At 41.9% G+C, this 15835-nt stretch overlaps 1 long non-coding RNA gene across 2 annotated transcripts in view; it reads right to left on the bottom strand.

Moving 5' to 3' along the window:
- Positions 1–437: 437 nt before the first annotated feature.
- The window catches only part of LOC147199474 (uncharacterized), a 33263-nt gene continuing 17865 nt past the window's right edge, over positions 438–15835 (bottom strand). Inside the window, exons 1-3 of one of the 2 annotated variants that reach the window (XR_015102123.1) lie at positions 11477–11685; positions 940–1021; positions 438–836 (exon numbers count right to left, since the gene is read on the bottom strand). This is a non-coding gene — a long non-coding RNA (uncharacterized LOC147199474). Of the gene's footprint in view, positions 837–939; positions 1022–11476; positions 11686–15835 lie in introns of those variants that run through there. The other variant, XR_015102124.1, reaches the window with a different exon arrangement.

Here is a 15835-nt window from a genome sequence, read left to right as displayed (position 1 = left end):
GACAATTGTATCTTCTACTGAAATAGAAATGACGTTGCACCCCAAAAAGTTTGGTGGTAAAATGACACTGTAAAGGACAAAATGGTCCAAAAGGTAAAGAGCAAGGGTTCAAATGCGACCAAGTGATTCTGTGTCATGTGCCCTTGCTTGCCTCCTAACCAGCAATTAGTACTTTTCCTTTAAATATTTAATCGTTGGAAATTTGGAAACAAGAATACCTCTGGTGCCTCCAGTCTCGTCGTCATTGCAAATGCCTACTCCATTCCTACTCCAAAAATATTATTATTCTTTACTCGAGGAAATGTCTGAAATCCAAACAAATCCAAGGTCAATGCTTTCATTTGCTTAGGAATGCTTTGATTGCATTTGTGACCTATGATCGATCATTCATGATCGTTTTTATTTGGTTCTGAAAATGTCATTGGCTGTCATATTTCTCACCACAAAATATTTCTTGTTATCTGCGAAGGTAGAAAAGAAGCATTCTCATGTTGTTGAAAGCATCACTTTATCCACCACAGACAAGTTGTTTCATCCAAAATAAAGTAAATGTGAATCATATCAGACGGTGGTTGGTGAAGAAATTCAGCGGTACCTTTCCAGCACTGTTGGGATGCATGAATATCACCACTCGAGTTTTGAGGTTAAGAACTCGGGGAGTTGTGGGAGTATCCATTTCCCAGCACAAACCACTCAGCCTCGTTTAATCCCCATGTTGCCTCTGCTCCCAGCAACAGCTCCAATCCTGTCCTCTAGGTAGGGCACAGGGCAGCCCTCAGGGGTCAGGGGTCATGGGTCAGGGCAGTTCTTTCAGCTGGACAATAGCCAAGCGCCACCTGGAGTAAATCAGTGACTGTCTCAGGCGATTGGCCGTGACAGCCACCATTACCGGAGCCAAATAAACGTAGCGGAGAAAAAGGATTGGTGGGTAAAACCTACCAGACAATCCTGCAGATGTCATTCATCAAGACTGGCAGCGCCGAAGGTCCGAAAGGCCACAGCTCACCTCCCCCATGGGTGCCTGTGATTGTTAGATTGCACAAGGTAAAGGGTGTCCCAAGAAGGCACGTATCATTGGTTTTAAAGTGAGTGTGCAAGTGTATGTCGGGGAGAGAAATTCATATTTCATAGGATTTGTTTCACGCTCATCCTGTGAGCTGTCTTGTCCGTGTGTCACTTAGTCTTAAGAAGTAATTTGAATGCCAAGTGCTGAAATGCTAAAAATAGTAACCCGAGTGGAAACAGTACGTATATTGATAAGAATCACAAGATCAGACATTTTGCCCTTATTTTAGGGCACGATTTGGAATGAGAATTGAGAAAACCTTAACACGATAACAGTTCATATTAGGGCTGAATGATTCATTGCGTTTGCAATATAATCGCTATTTGGTAAGACATGATTTACTCATCGCAAAAACTGCGATTCAAATAGTCATTGAGATGCAGAGCGGAGGGGAGGAGGGCAGCAGAGATGGAGTGAGCATGCAAAGAGGTCATTACTGTAACTAACACCTACTGCCGTAGGTGTGCGTCATTTTCAGTAACTTTTCTGTCTCCGGAGAACTTGAGGCGAGTATCTAACGTATTTTTCCCCTCAAAAGGTTAAAAAACAAAATGTCATTGTGTATGTGTGAGGGCGGGAAACTCGTCTCAGTGTGTGAGTGTGTGGTTGATAAATATATCATGTGTGAACCACCACAACAGCTGTGACGCACATGTAAAATGAACTAAAAGTGTTGACTTTGATTGACATGTCATGATGTTTGCACATGGGGCGCTGCTGGGTGGTGACTAACCAAAACACATCCTCCGGTCATATGATTTGAAAATGGAAGCACCCTGTTGATAGGTATCTGTTTGTCTGTTCTTTCAGCATATCCATCCATTTTCCGATCCGCTTAATCCTCACAAGGGTCGCGGGCCATGCTGGAGCCTATCCCAGCTTTTTTCGGGCTGTAGGCGGGGTACACCCTGAACTGGTTGCCAGCCCATCGCAGGGCACACTGAAACGAACAAGCAGTCGTGCTCACAATCACACTTATGGACAATTTGGAGTGTTCCATTAAACTGTCATGCCTGTTTTTGGAATGTGGGAAGAAACCGGAGTACCTGGAGAAAACCCACGCAGGCATGGGGAGAACATGCAAACTCCCTACAGGAAGGCCGGAGCTGGAATTGAACTCTGCATTTCTGCATTGTGACACCGACGTGCTAACCAGAGCCTTGTGAGGATAAAGCGGATCGGAAGATGGATGGATGGAATTATGTTGTCAGGGTGAATGCTTATCAGACTTCATGTGAAAGTATTTAGTAAGTTTAAACCTGGAATTGTAGTAGAGAAATAAACATTTATATTAATTAATGCTTTGTTTGCCTTTATTTTTAATATCCTATAATCTAATAGATCTTTTTTTTTTTGTAATAAAGATTAATTCAATGATGTTTAGGGAAAAAAAATACATATCTTGAAATGGACCTTGAAAAAAAAAATCGGATATTATCTCGTACTCACAATTTTTAGGGGGGAGGAGGGAAAAACTTGCATTCGATTGTTTGCCATGATCTTTCAGCCCTTGACAGAGTACAATAAAACACACACACACACAAAGGGGATCAATAAAGATTTACAAATGCTGAAACCAGCTCCTAATTCAAATCTGAATTTCTAAAATGCTTACATGCTACCTTGACACAATGTTCTGTGTCATAGTCACTTGACAAACTTTCTAATTCCATAAAAAACTTTATTGAACATGAGTGATGGGTAAACCAATTGACGACAAAGCTTGCTCAGCGGTAAAGCATTTCTCCAGATACCACACGTTGATCTACTGGGGTACCGCCAAGAATACTGGCTTGGAATTTCTGAAAATCTCATGTAAAACTTCCCTGACAGACTTCAGAGGCAAACCATAATCAAACAAAACAAATACGTGTCAAGTGAGGCTTAGAAGTTGCCGACATTAAATGGATGCTTCCATCACAACAGATAAGATGATGTCTGCTATATTGATGTTTTCCTCTCACCTTGAAAGTAAGTGAAATAAAAATGAGCAGGTTTTTGGTCTCTTTCTGTTTTGATATTTCAACTGATCTGCCTCGGTTACGGGGGAGGTGTTGTTGTTGATGGATTGCATAGTTGCCGTAATTTCCCATTGTGGTCTGTCTGGCTCCATTTGAAATTCATTGTTGTGGGTTTATGCTGACCTCTGCAAAGTGTAGTTGAAGATCGCTGTGTGCTTCTCCTGTCGAGGGCTACACAGTGTTCATTGGATGCAGGCCTGAAAGGCCAAGGGAAAAGTTGATTGAAAAAAAGATGGTTGAGACAGAAATTCTAAAACCCAGAGGAAAGGGTAATTTAATCTGATCCTTTTATTTTGTACTATTATTTCAAAGTAAAGGTTCATGGAAAAATGTGAGGGAGGTAATTATCTTTGTGCTAACACTCCTTGACTTTAATGGCCAACCTGCAAATATTCCCGAGGCACTTCAGAAATGTTTTCATAAAGGATCAAATTCTGAGATTATGATGTCAATTTAATCTTCCAAAGACCTTCAATGTGTAAATGGTGCGCCATGATACACTCACACACACCCACACACACATACACAAAAGAAGTTGTGTTGTTGTTTTTTTTCCCTGTGTGAACCGATCAAATTTTAACTTCACCACTTTCCGCCTTCGCAAAGGCCCCCCGAGTGCTATTTTATACTCTGAAACAGACGGATGAATTTTTGTCTTCGATGAAATAAAACTGCCACCACTTGTCTTTGCGTGCCTGTGCGCACACTCGATGTGGTTGTAAATGTCATGAAAGGAACAGAGGGAGGTTGGTGATGGAGAGACGTTAGCGGTCACATGTTGGCTGTTTGGTGGATGATGGTCAGGGGTTTCTCTCCCCTCCGTTCCCAACCCTGAGCTACTCTGTTATTAGGGTGACAGAAATGTCCTGTTTAACCCCAAGTGGCTGTGTCAGCTTTAATAAACCAGGCGCATGTAATATTTCAATGCCGTTTGGACCACCATGTCACACGATGGAAAAAGAGCTTCACGCAAGGAGAGAATTATTGGATGAAATCTGTTCAAGTGTTTGTGTGTATCCTTCTCCGCGTTTTTCCAGGTTGACCTTTGTCTGTATTTTAATATGCATCTCAGGTTCTGGGTCATGTCATTTGATTTTGTCTCATCTATAGTACATAGGCCTTCTATAAAATAATTACACTGAACAAAAATGGTGCGTTGACTTTACCCAATTTTATTTCGTCAAATGTATATATATATATACTTTTTTAATAGACCACACATCTATTTTAAAAAATGCATTAGACCCAGATGATTCTATTGTGTGTAGCCACATGTCAAAATCAACACACAATTTTTTTTCAGGGTATGTCTGAACAGAGAAAGTGTGTTACTGTCGTGAGTCACTACAAAATAAAATACAATGACTTCTGAATTTAATTCTATCCTAATCCTGTGTGACCACGCTTGAACTCAAAACACTTGAATCTCAAATCTACTTTCCCCACTCCAATGAATGGAAATGCCATTAATATGTTCCGCACTAACTAGATATGAACAGAAAGCACTTGTGAACTGCAAGGTAAACTTGACAACCGTAAGCACTCAAAACGAAACGGCAAAAATCCAAACACACAATATATCATGTAGTCCAAAATGACTTGAAAACAACAACAAAAACAAGAATCTAGCAAAACAATCAGAATGTGAGCAAGAGGTCTAGAAAACATTACTAGAGCATAAACAGCGAGCAAGAGCAACAATCCAACAAGAGACTCAGCAGCTTGGCAGTCCTTAAATACATAGCAGGCTTGATTGGTAACAAGCTACAGGTGCACCTGCTGAAGAGGCACGCCCTCCACCCCAGCGGGTGCTGTAAACAAGCAAACCAAAAAAAACCCCCATCATACTTTTCCGGATGAAACACGCTATCTGGATCAACCAAGAAACGTCAGTAAGATGCAATTAAATGTTATAGAGAGGGTTCAACAGCAAATAAATAGTATAGTGTAAAATTATAGTCATGGTGAATTCTTTGTTGTAATGAATACCATGTCTACTACTAATTGAGCTAAACAGACAAGTGAAAGGTTTTCTGAGATGGCCTTTCTATTGTTGTAACAGCAGTAATGTTTTTATATCACGCCTGGAAATCATAGCTCACTTATCGCTGTGTAAATGTCAGCCGTGCACCACCATATTTCCAATAAACAGAGCCTAACAATGACTCCTAAAGCTTAGTGGGCTGCAAGAGGTGTCAGAGTAGAGGGGGTTGTGGTCATGAATTTGCAGCCGCCGAGTCTTTCATTTGGAACATGATAAATTTATAGAGCCTTGCATAACACAGGCTGAAATGCTGTCGAGGCGGAGCATGTGGAAGAGGTGAAGCAAAGGCAATTAACGCCGCTGTGTGATGTATGGGTGAGCTGAATGAATGGTTCTAGCTTTTCCCTCAAGGCCCACGTATGTATACGCGCACACACATTTTCCACCTGTTACAGGCTGTACTGTGCAGAAGCGCAGCACACTTACCACCACATTAATTAATGCTCAACGCATCCACCTGTGTCCACATACAAACAAATATTTCCGCGCCTCTACATGCTCACAACATGAATCATTTTTGTGACCTTGGGTCTGAAAACTGAAGAAATATTTTTGTACTTTTTCCAGGCTTAGTACATTATTACTCCAGATAAGCAGAGTCTGTTCCGTTCTCTACTACTCGCCAGTGGTTACGGGTGAGTTTTATATATCCACCGTCTGGTATGCGCACACTTTGCCACCCTCCATATGCTGCCGATTAGGCTCTTGGGTGTCTGCAGTGATGCCAAAACACTCGCTCATGAATCACACTTTTTAAAAACAATTTTTTTACTACTCCCCTCTTCCACCAACCCTCCTCCGGCACGACGACCAGGGTGTGAACTCCCAGCCCTGCGAAACCACACATTGCTGTCCAGCCAGCAGTTAGGAGGGAAAGTGGGTCATCGAAAAAAAACCACACTGCAGCCTTGTGAAATCAGAAGGAATGTAAGACCACCTTGCACTCTCGTGGTTATGTTCCTTGCTATGGTCTAATCATATATCGGTCGTAATAGCGGCAGTGCAGCAGCACTAGTTGTTGCTCAGCAGCGGATATTATTTCAATGTATGTGTTGTAGGAGTGCCAACTATTGTCAAATCATAGGCTTGTATTTGGCAAATGCTGTAGTAAGCTTGATGTATTTATTTTTTTCAACAAAAAGTGTAACATGTGTTTAGTGTGGCTGAAACTGCACTTAACCTTGAAACACTAAAATTGTACCAAAACTTGCTCTCTTGAATTTACAATCCTGTAGTGGGTATTGATCCCGTGTTTTTTCAATCACACCAATTATTGAAAATTGAACCAATCTCTGCAAATTACTTTGTGTTTTCTTAGAACTCTGGCCAGCCGCAATTTTGCGCATTTTTAAAAATCATTTTCCATGACTTTTGCCCATCAAATTTGTCCTTGAGTTGCACTGAAACCTCTAAACACTCTCTAATCAACCAAATACGTTCCTTGCATCGCACTTTCACATGCTTACTTACTTGTTTACTAATGACACGTGGTAGCTGTCATTTAGCAAAAAATAAATAAATAAAAAATCATTGTTCTTGCTCACAAATTCCTGAATGTTCTCTCAAAAATGGATAACAGTATTGGGCACGTTCAAACAAAAGTCAACAATTTACTTAGAATAGAATCTTTGATGCCAGCAACGGAACCATTGTGAACAGTCACCTTATTGGCGTAGGTAAATACATTAAGCTACAAAACTCAAATTTTTGGTGTCATTGTTTGTTCTTTTTTTTCAGTTCTCAACAATAGTGCGATATTGTTCACTTTCTGAGAAATTTGCTAAGCTTGAAATTGTCATTTTAAAACAATTCACATTTGCTGCTGCACCAAGTACTTTTTCTCCATAGCTGAAATTTCAGCTCCATTTACAATGAAATCACTTTTTAATTGGATTGTTTTGGCAAACTCTCTTGTGGTGTTAGGTTGCACTTAATTATGGGATCAAAGCATCTGCTTTCATGCATTCCTTTTAGAATGGATATACTTGCTTCTTTTTGTACCATTTTTAGTGCAACCCTCTAAAACCGTCGCGACTTTTCAGAAAAGCTGCCGCAAATGTGATTTTTCAACCAGCAATCCAGAAACAGATGCTTGCGGGACTGACTGTTTGGGGCATGGTCCTGAAGCTGAACATTTTAAAAAACCATTGGTTTATTGATTTATGTCACCATCCAGTTGACTCAGCTTTGAGATTTAAAACTACAGCAACATGCAACAGGAGCTTGAGTTCCACTGTGTTGGAGGCTCACTGGACCAGGGCCTTGCTGCCCGCCTTTGTTTCCAACTTTCAGCTGTGCCCACACACACGCACACACACACACACACACACACACACACACACACACTCACTAACATGCGCTCTAAGCCCATTTCCCAAAATATCACTTGCGCACTAGACACTTGCCTTTGGTTTCACTTCTACTCTCACAACGCCCCTGCCTCTTTGTCGTCGCTTCATTCCCTGCCCCCACTCTGATATAGCCAATCATGAATTAGCATTTTCTTTAGATTTACCTTTGTCTTTTGGAATCCCAACCCACTGCCACCCCCACCATCTCTGACCACTGGTATGTGGCCCTTCATTAATCGGCAGCGCCCCCTGAAATGAGCCCCCTCCACCTCACCCCAGCCCCCGTTTCCCAAATAGAAAAACGGGCCAGTGGGGCTTTTGCTGGGAAAAGGGGGACCTACAGTTCTCATTAACACACACACACACACACACACACATACAAACGCACACAATTCAGCTGGAAGCTTATTCTGTCCTATGGCCTCATTAGCATGGTCCCCTCACTTGGATTCTGTGATGCATTGTCAGTCCATGCAGGGGAGCTGGAGCCTCTCTTTTTGTCAGAGCCGTCTTTTAGAGATGCAAAATATGATACCCTTTCATTTCCCCTCACTACCCTTGCTCGTACTTTAGTCCAGAATTCCTCCCTCTTCAAAGTCCTACGATGAGCTCCATCCCAGAACAGCTTACACGCAGAACCCACTCCAGCTCATATGAAAGAAGTTCACTTGATCCACAGGCCTGTGCCAGGCCTGAACAAACTTTGTGCCAGTCTAGACTATCCACCCCACTGCCTCTGCTTGTTCATCAGATGCTGACGAAACTTGGGGCGACCGGGCCTCGTCGCTCTGTCATAAGGCTCTCCGCTGAGTCAGTCTTAGCCCTCAGTCTGCCACCCAGACTGTGGTGGACTGAGCCCAGTAGCTAACAAAGCCATCGCAGCTTTTCTTGACTTTGCTTTTCGAAAGGTTTATCCAAACTCATGATGATGAACTATGAGGAAACCTTTTCATCATCTACTGTGACTGCATCGGCTCAAATCAGAGGGCATATAAGAACTTGCCATGAAAGCCCCGACTAACGGGAATTGGGACAGAGCTCTCAGGCATGTAAAGTGCAGTCAGTGCTGAGGTATTTTACAATCTCAGATCATAGCAAACATCAAATATTGAACCCAAACAGACTACATCAAATGAGAATTTAAATTTAGCTCGACATCGTATTCCTGTAGTGGCACCAGAATATTTTTGTATTTCGTAGCCTGACGGATTTGATTGAATTTCGCTCTTTTGTTCACATATGTGTATTCATTGACCAAAATGTAAAACCATTCATTTGATTAAATGACATTGATTAATTAGAAGGTCTCTGGTTAATAATGTCATAATTTTAATAGAGCCTCACCACAATTAATTACATCAATGACGTCTTACATTTCATGTTGTCTCGCAGGCCGAAAAAAATGACTTTGGTGTTTCACAAGGTTGTCAATTTCATTTACCTATAGCTTTCCACATACAAAAAGGCATCATTTGCATATTAATTTCATCAATATAATCGGTACCATACATCAGTATCCTAACAGGGCTTTCTAAATCCCATCAAACTGGCCATTCATGTCATGCTTCTTTGCTCTGCGGTGTCACTGGGCTCTATTGTCCATTTCGCTAAATCTCTAAAAAAAAAAAAAAAAAGACCACTCTCCCACAGTTCCCCCACATCTGACATGGTTGACCTTTGTGTCAACCTCCTGCACCTCAGCCTATGACCTCTTTTCCAAACTGTGAAGTCGAGGTTCCATTTTTCCATGACCGCTGCATCATGGGAAACACAGTGAGCAGAGAAAGAGACAGAGGGGTGGGGTCACATCTCCAATCAGTGATGTAAAACAGAGCCATTGTTAGTGTGGTAGACAAAAAAAATGATTAATGCAACAGAGTGTTGGAGAGATGAAAGGGGAGAAAGGGGGAGGAGAACAAGCACAGAGAGAGAGAGAGAGAGAGAGAGAGAGAGAGAGAGAAGCAAGAGAAGAATGAAGGCATGAGAAGTTTTGTGAAGTGTTACAGAGTCTGTGGAGTCTGTTCCTTGTCTAGGAGAGGAAATCTAGTGTGTGTGTGTGTGTGTGTGTGTGTGTGTGTGTTGGGGGTGGGCGCACTGAATGAGCGGCAGGAACTGATGAAGTGTAGCTGGAGTGTGTGTTGAAGGAGGGGGTTCTGGAAATATGTTATGTAACCTTCTCTCTGGGGGAAAAAAGTGAGGCGAAGGTCAGCAAGGGAGGAGAGAAGAAGAGGAGAGGAATGTCTGATGTAAAAGGGGAGGGGTCTCGTTATGATCTGTCAGTGCCTTATTTCAATTTCCTTGCCTATTTCAAGACATTAACAACTTCCTACTCATTTCTCTTCTTTAATGAGTACAAACAGTACAAGTAACAGTACAAACTTTTCTCTATTCTACATGTCATCCCAAATTGGACTTTTTACTTGGGTCTTATCTATCACAATCTATCCAAAGTGTTATATGCAGTTTATAAGCCCCACCAGATTACTCAGTATCTGCTGTTTTATCGCCGTGTGACGTGAACAGGTCGATGTCAACATCATCAAGAAGTAGTTCAAGCCATCTACAGTATTTAGCACAGGAGTCTGGATTGTTTTTACACTTTTGCGAAAGCAACAGCATGATGAAGACAAGTTACAGGTATATGAAAACCATTGCAGACAAACTCTGATTGCAATCCACCAGATGTCACACAATATTTATTTCGTGGCTTGTTTCTCACATATGTTGCCCCCCCCCCCCCCCCGGACATATTTTGATCATAATGACTAATATATTTTAACCAACACGAATGTAAATATGTTTCCCATTAAATCATCATTAGTTAGCTCACAGCTGGCAGCGACAAGAATGTTTTAATCCCACCCTGTCACCTCCATGTTATCTGACTTTGTCTGACTCAACTCAGATCTCATAAACTGTCAGCATATAAAGTTACTCAGGATTTTCGCAAAAGCCTGCGTGATAGAACGCACTATTTGGCCACGGACTGGACACATCCTACCAAACCGAGCCGTCCTTGCTCTGAATGGGCTCTTGTGTGGCGCGTTTTGACACTCTTTTATGATGTAGATGTGTAGAAACTGCTGTGAAGAAATGAATCAAACTCCAGGGGCGAGAGGGGAGGGGCCCTTTGATTACAGTTAAACCACGGGTTGTATTGAATAACTGATCTTGGGTGGTGTCACATTATTGAGGGATGTGTAATGTACTGTTTCATCCCTCAGGGGTGATTTAAAAAGTACACTGTAACGAACAGCGGTTTCAAACGGTCCTCAAGAGCCGCTTTGCTGCATGTTTGAGATGTTTCCCTCCTCCAACGCAGCGGAATCAAATGACCAGCTCATCTGCAAAAGAGCCTGATAATGATCCTGATCATTTGAATCAGATGTGCTGGAGGAAGTAAATATCTAAAGCACAAAAGTGCCCCCCTCCCACCCACCCAGGGACTGAAGTTTGAAACCCCTGCTAACAAAGAAACCCAATTATATAATTATGGTTGCATTATATCATCTTGTCGTTTTGCTTTTCTCTTGGTAATGCTTTTGAATCCAAAATCACATACTTTCTTGTCATTTTAAAGACGTTTCAAGCACGCATTGTAAATCAATAACATGAGCATTTGCTTTCTCCTGATTGTCATTTCATTATTCTGTGTGTTGTATCGCTCCACAATGTAATTGTGTTATATTACGGTACAATATGGTGACATACCGTAAAGAATTAGCACACAACTGGAATTTTGACATGATCATATATACTCATATACTCATCCTGGTAAAAAAAAAAAAAAGTTTCTGTGTACTGTGTTGGAATGATTGGTGATTCACCTTATGGCAGGACATGTTTTTCAAGCTATCGTGGCAACATTTCAAATGAATTTTGTCATCTACACTCTCGGGTTGGACACTATAGATGGTTATACAGATGGAACGGGATAGAGTGGCCACATGAAAACCATTAGAATCTTAGTTCAAACATAAATAGGTGCAAATACCTTTGAGGATATACATATTCCTTCCTTCCTTTCCCTACTCGTGCCTCAAGGTGTAGTTCTAAAAAAGCAAAAGTTGTAACGGGGCTTTGCTAAGCGGTCAGCTTGGATTCATTAAAAGGTTTCAGAGGAGGGGAGCGGGACTTGGGTCCCATCAGTCTCTGCATGCTGTAACATGACAAGGGAGGAGAGTTGGGCTGTGAGTGTGAAGGCTGGACTTATTCGCACTGAGCTGAGCTTCACGGCCCATAATTAATGACTTCTGATGGAGGTGGAGTCGGACAATAGGAGCTTTTCAGCAGGACCGAGGGGCCCTCATCCTGGACCCATACTGGCCAGTCCTGCAGGCGCATTGTTGCATTGCTCTAACTTTTGCCAGCTGGGCCATGTGGAAAACTCCAAAGCAAAGCGTCCAGAGACAGTATCTCCATTGGTGTTTGCGCAGTTATGCCTGCACAAAACCGCAGGATTTATAATTTGGGGTCTTAGAGGTGGTAATCGTGACCCCAAAGTCCATAACCTGTCTTTTCTCACACACAGACTCTCAGATAAACCGAATATCCACAGCTCACTAATATGATGTATGTGAGCTGCTTTTTAAGTGTCCCCCCCCCCCCCACTGCTTTGATGATTTGGTGTGACTATGATCTTGACCATTCTAAAACGATTCGAAATGAAATGCACTGATTCAGTTCATGTGCATTTTATTCCGTACACTTAACAAACACTAGGGGTCACTATTGAGTAAAGTATGCAACTGTGCTGCCACCCATCATCATTCATGACTCAGGATTCACCAGCCCTGTTTTCTGTCTTAGTTTGTGTAATGATGGCTCATCTGATCCCAATCACGGTTTGTCCTATCTGATTTTATTTCTTTTTTGTTTTAAACTGTGTGTTTATGTGTCCTTCCCCTGATCCTGACAGTGCATGCCCCACAAAAACAACTTAAAACAATGAATCATCATATAATGTAACTGTAGTGAATTTATGCATAGGCTACATTTGGGTGAGGGAGTGACAGCCACACATTTTGTTCAAATGTGTCACTATGTTTGTACTTGAAATAAGCATTTTATTACCCCCACAATGCAGGTCTGATGCCATGGAGGAGAGATCAAAATATTCCATATTTGATTTTATGCACTGTTGTGTGTTAGTATTATAACACTGAAATATACAATATACAGTACTCTATGACACACGAAAACAACATCAATGGAAGCACTAAAATTATATTGCTGCCCAACAATGAGTCACAATTGTGACCCCCAACTTTAGGATCAGCATTATGAACGTTATTATCTGTATTAAATTTGAATACAACAACATTGCTTCTCTTGCATGTATTCTATCACATAAGGATACTGACCTAACAGATTTTACCGTGACTGAGCCAAAACTTACTGCCATCCAATGTCTGGTTGTCATGATATTTTTTCACTCACACTAAACAGCAAGCATCTGTGAAGAAAGTACAGTCTTTGAGACTGTTTTGCACATTACAGATCAACATGAGAATCCCATCTCAGAGACTTATCAGTTACAATACAAGTATTTAGAGTATACTGCTTGTGGGTTCACACCAAGAAACGAAAAAACATATTTTAGAGAGAGAGGCTATTTTTTTTTCATTGAATTGAACACAACTTTATTGTCAAATGTGCTGTATGTGTGCTGTATGAATTTCAGCCCTCTCAACATAAAACAAGAGGAGCCGCTGCGGGTGTCCGCGTCACCATCAAAAGAAAAGTTAACAAAAAAATGACAAAATAATACAAGACAACACATGAGACACAGGCAATCGTGCAATCTTAACCACTTTCCTGCATACACTTTGTTGTCTGAAGCAGTTATAGATGATCACCACATCTATACACACATTATCACCACAGCGTAAAAGATTTCAATTAACAGTGTCGTGACTGTCGTCAGAGTATATGATGACATAATAACTAGGCTACGGCAACAACACAGAAGTAAATAGTTAGGTATGTACGCATACATTTACTGTACCAGTATAGGGACTGTAAACGTATTCTGATATGATATGCACTGATACCACATCACCCTGACATATACCTTCAGTGTAGGAGCCATTTCAGCTGTGCATGTGTGTGTGTGTGTGTGTGTGTGTGTGTGTGTGTGTGTGTGTGTGTAATGCACCACAATATTTTGTTCAATGAGCTTTTATGTTCTACAGAATGCTTATGATTTGTGTTGCTTGAGGTTAAATCATGAGCATTGAACAGGAGCATTTGCACGGTGACATCTTAGATGCATTCGATAGGCATTACCTATGGTGACAGGGGAAACGGGGTGGGACCCCGAGCCCCTTAATCTGCCCTCTGGAAACGTTAATCCCATTACTGTGCAAGGGAGCAAGAGCCCCAGGATGCTCGAGCAGAGTGGCCACAGCTCAGCGACAAAGCTCACTGTTGGCCCGTGATGTGGGAGTTGACCTCCTGAGATTCGTTTTCCTGGAGGTGTAACAGTAGCAGCGGTAGTCACAGGCTACATTTATCGCACAGTAAGGACTGAAATATTTCCAAAGGGACCTCCTAGTGGTTACATGGGTCATGTGCCTTATTAAACAGGTCCTCTATTTTAAGAATGCTTTATTTTATGGCACAGTGACGCTCTTTGAAAGAAAAATGTAAGTAGTTGAGCAGCTGTCTCTCAGAACCCAACGAGCAAAGATACGAATTGGTCACGTTCATTTGCCTGTATGGATTTCTGTCTAAGCAGCCCGAATTATTATTAACACCTACAATTCAATAAAATTTACCTCAGGGCGGCGCAGTGCGTAACGGTGCCTATGTCTGCCTCACAGACACAAGGTCCTTGGTTCATGAATTGAAAACTAAAACTGTCCATATAGGTGCAAATTTGAATTAGAATGTTTGTTTGGATATGCCCTGAGACTGGCTGGCGACTATTCCAGGGTGATGCGCCCAAGTTAGCTGGGATGGGCTCCAGCTCACCCGTGACCCTCTTGTAAAGAAGCCGTACAGAGAATGGATGTATGGATGTTGAGCTCATATAAAAACATATTCTGTATGCAGTGTAATATAGTTTTTTTTCTTCACTCAGACTCAGTGTGTAGTTGGCATTAAATTATTTCATTTATTCACAGTTAAAGGTGGCTTTATTAACACACCTGTCAGCTACTTTCAACTGTAGAATAACCACTACATGTTTACTAGGGTGTATCAAGTGATGAAATATTACAAACACGTCAAGCGACAACTTCAAAATAATCTGGTTTAAAGTATGCCTCTCTGAAAATAATCCACAGTGAACATGATTGCCATTTTAAAGCAGTTGTTAAAGTATTAGATTCGTTTGAGCAGCATACCTGTTATGTTTAAACATGAACAATTTCTGATGCTTTTTGAACTTGTCATCTCACTGACAACTGTCGAGAGCGTTTCCCACTTGCCGCATAATACGGCCTTGTGTAGCTGAAGGTGACTGTGTGTGTGCGTGTGTGTGTGTGTGTGTGTGTGTGAGAGACTGTGTGTGTGCGTGCATGTTCATTATCTGCAGCAACATGCATGCCTTCCCCTTATGTGTGGATGTGTTGGTTGATGTGCCAAAGGGGAAGGTGAGCTCTGTGTGGTGGCATGCCTCAACCTGTGTGTGTGTGTGTGTGTGTGTGTGTGTGTGTGTGTGTGTGTGTGGGCGCGTGCGTGCATGTGTGTTTGAAAGACAAAAAATGTGGGAATATAGAGGGTCTTGTGTGCACATGTATGGGTCCGTGTCTGTGCTGATAAGGGGAAAAAAGGAGAAACTGTGTGTGTTTTTATGCATGTGAGTATCCTTTTAAGTTGCACATAAGAGGAGGCTCACAAAACTCTCCTCAGTCCAGCTGTGTCTCTTTTTAGCCTCACTTCCGAAGCTCATCAAGTTCGCTTTTTTTACGCCTACCTTGACTGTGTTCACTTTGACACACACACACACACACACACACACACACACACTTTTCTCTTTCCCCATCAGTGCACTTGAGAAGATCTGGGTCTACCGCTGCACATCAAAGCCAGAGTGAGAGGAAACAGCCTTCGTAAAGACTGTTAGGAGACCCCCCCCCCCTCCTTCTCCTCCTATTGGGACCCCCTGTTCATCTCTTTTGTTGTGCCACTTCTTTCTTCTCATCCCTCCTCCTACTACCGGTACTCTTTTCCCCTACCTAGCCTATGTATGTAAAAAGAAGATGATTGCCAAGTTCATAAAAGGTTTCTTCCTGCTTTATTTTAGAGCGGTATTGTCGTATTGGGTTGGGTATCGGATGAGAGTGTGAAAATCACGATGCCCGCACAGTTGATACAAGGCCATCCTTTCACCCTAAACATGTGTCAC

Source organism: Hippocampus guttulatus, chromosome 10 (genome assembly GCF_054856545.1).
Source record: "Hippocampus guttulatus isolate MCC_2025c chromosome 10, RoL_Hgut_1.0, whole genome shotgun sequence".
Taxonomy (NCBI): Eukaryota; Metazoa; Chordata; class Actinopteri; order Syngnathiformes; family Syngnathidae; genus Hippocampus; species Hippocampus guttulatus.
Note: the sequence above shows the minus strand (reverse complement) of the source record. Positions and strands in the feature narration are given on the sequence as shown.